This window comes from Alligator sinensis, unplaced genomic scaffold (genome assembly GCF_000455745.1).
Source record: "Alligator sinensis unplaced genomic scaffold, ASM45574v1 scaffold1759_1, whole genome shotgun sequence".
Taxonomy (NCBI): Eukaryota; Metazoa; Chordata; order Crocodylia; family Alligatoridae; genus Alligator; species Alligator sinensis.
Genome location: NW_005843668.1, coordinates 56489 through 59224, shown reverse-complemented (window position 1 = coordinate 59224; position 2736 = coordinate 56489). Strand labels below are relative to the sequence as shown.

General features: G+C 46.3%; 1 long non-coding RNA gene across 2 annotated transcripts in view; it reads right to left on the bottom strand.

Annotated features, from left to right (window-relative positions):
* Positions 1-2736, bottom strand: part of LOC106723360 — a 21191-nt gene that overhangs the window by 4443 nt on the left and 14012 nt on the right. The window lies entirely within an intron of this gene.

Sequence of the window (2736 nt, the reverse complement as noted above, 5' to 3'; positions counted from 1 at the left end):
ACCCAGAGAGTCGTGGTGGATGGGTCAGTTTCGACCTGGAAGGGTGTGGGCAGTGGGGTCCCGCAGGGCTCGGTCCTTGGACCGATACTCTTTAATGTCTTCATCAGTGACTTGGACGAGGGAGTGAAATGTACTCTGCCCAAGTTTGCAGATGACACAAAGCTATGGGGAGAAGTGGACACGCCGGAGGGCAGGGAACAGCTGCAAGCAGATCTGGACAGGTTAGACAAGTGGGCAGAAAACAACAGAATGCAGTTCAACAAGGAGAAATGCAAAGTGCTGCACCTAGGGAGGAAAAATGTCCAGCACACCTACAGCCTAGGGAATGACCTGCTGGGTGGCACGGAAGTGGAAAGGGATCTTGGAGTCCTAGTGGACTCTAAGATGAACATGAGTCGGCAGTGTGACAAAGCCATCAGAAAAGCTAACGACACTTTATCGTGCATCAGCAGATGCATGACGAATAGATCCAAGGAGGTGATACTTCCCCTCTATCGGGCGCTGGTCAGACCGCAGTTGGAGTACTGCATGCAATTCTGGAAGTAGAAGTACTGGCATGTCTCTGTCAAAAACCCCAGCCTTTGCTGTAGCCAACACCCAGGGCCTCTGAGGGAGGCTGATACATGTATCAGAAGGAGGGGGTGAGGGCAACCAGCAAAGTCTAGAACTATGGAAAATTCCCATAGTAGAACATAGGCATAGTTATGCCTAAATTATCCCTGATCAGTGGTTGTCCAACCTCTTCTTGAACATTTCTAGTGATCAAGGGTCCACAACTTCCCCAGGCAATCTATTCCACTGCCTCCCTATTCTAACGATGAAGAAGTTTTCCCTAATATCCAATCTAAACTTACTTTGCTACGACTTAAAGCCTTCGCATCCTACTCTCTGTAGTAAGAGAGAAAAGGTTTTTTCCCTCTTTTATGGCAGCACTTGAAGTATTTGAAGACTGCTATCATGTTCCCTCTTAATTGCCTTTTCTGCAAGCTGAATGTGCCTGGCTCCTTCAGCCTCCCCTCATGATTTGCTTTACAAGCGCTTTATCAATGTACTTTGATACTCATCACTTCATTAAGTTTCTTTCAAGGTGTGGTTTCTTAAAAAGTGTGGCTGACATCTGGAACATCTTTCTCCTGAAGGGATATGTTTCCCCCAGGAGAAATTGAATGAATGTAGTTTCTGCTGGGACACCAGCAGTTCTCCTGGTAGAAAGGTGTGGTTGGACAAGACCCTTGACAAAGACTGATAAACTGCCTGACTACACCACAAGGAACACAGAAACGGAACTGAGAGAGAGATTATAAAATGAAGCCAGTTTCTTGGGAAGGAGGGCTGCCTAAGAAAACCCACAGCCATTCTCCTCAAGAAACCTGAGATGTCTAAGTGGGACGACCTGGGAACCAAGTTGTTTTTTTTCTTGTGTGGACCTCATTTTCATTTAAGCAGGCATTCTAAATTCACCAGACAGGCACCTGAACTGGTCTCTACTTTCCCTACAGAAACATTTTTCTTCCAGCTATCCACTAGTACTAGTGTAGAAAATGCTAGTGCCATTTTATTCATTACTATATACAGACCTGCCCTAAGCGAGGTTAAATGCCATGGTGGTTGAAATGCCAGCAGTTGATATACACCAATAATGTCAACCACTGCTACCACGGACGGAACTGCATTGTCAGAAAATTTGAAGAAAGACTGAAGAAAAGGCAGCCTCTCTGGGAATTCTGTTTGCTGTACAAAGTCTCTGATGGTCAGTAACTCTTACACTCTGGCACTTAAACAGAAGCACACTAGGTATAATCATCCTCCACATACCACCTTGTCATTTTTGAAGAATCATATAAGATAGACAATATCTTGTGTCTGAAAGTAAAGCCTCCTGTGTTCCCCACGACCACACTGAAACGCTCCAGCCACTCTGATGTAAATTTCCGAGAATGAAATTTTGTGGTTATTGTTCATCATCATTGCCATATTGTATAAGTCCTTGTCAGAAACCAAGGCCCCACTGTTTTAGCTGCTGTACTAGCACAGAACAAGATGGTCCCCTCCCACAAAGAGCTTATGATTTAAGTCAGGGATAGGCAACTATTTCCAGTGGTGGGCCAGAAAAACCATCCCAGTTCAGAGGTGAATAGTCAGGCAGGCACTAGGACCCAGTTGCCACTGCTGTAGCTTATCCCTACAGCAGCACAGAAAGAGCGCTCAAAGCTAAAGCCCCGCCACTCACCACCCCCCACTGAAGCCCCATGTCTGTGGGCTGGATGCAGCTCATGGGTCATATGTTGCTGATCCATAATCTATGTACAGGATAAGAAACTGCAAATAAATATATCTTGTTTCCTTACACTGTCTTATTATATTAAACAGCATCCCAAGCAGTGGTCTCTGCATACCACCTGTCAGGGCCCCTGTGGCACCTCTTGGAAACTAGCCAAGCACCTACTCCAGCCCTGCCTGGGCCTTCCCATGAGACTCCTAATAGGGATCAGATGTCCTGGGGGGCAATGGTAGCAGTAAGTCACTGATGGGAGGGCTATAAAACCCTCTGACTTCCAGCAAGGCCTTGTCCCTTCAATACTCTTAATAACCCTGCTCCTTGCCCAACTCATGTATTCCCGCTCCTGTCTTGAACCTCCTCGCTTACATTTCTGGTTATGAATCCCTAACTCATTCTTCGTCTCACCTCTGCCTCAGACTCTCCTGCTTTGCTTCCAAACTTGTTCCTGCCTTGCT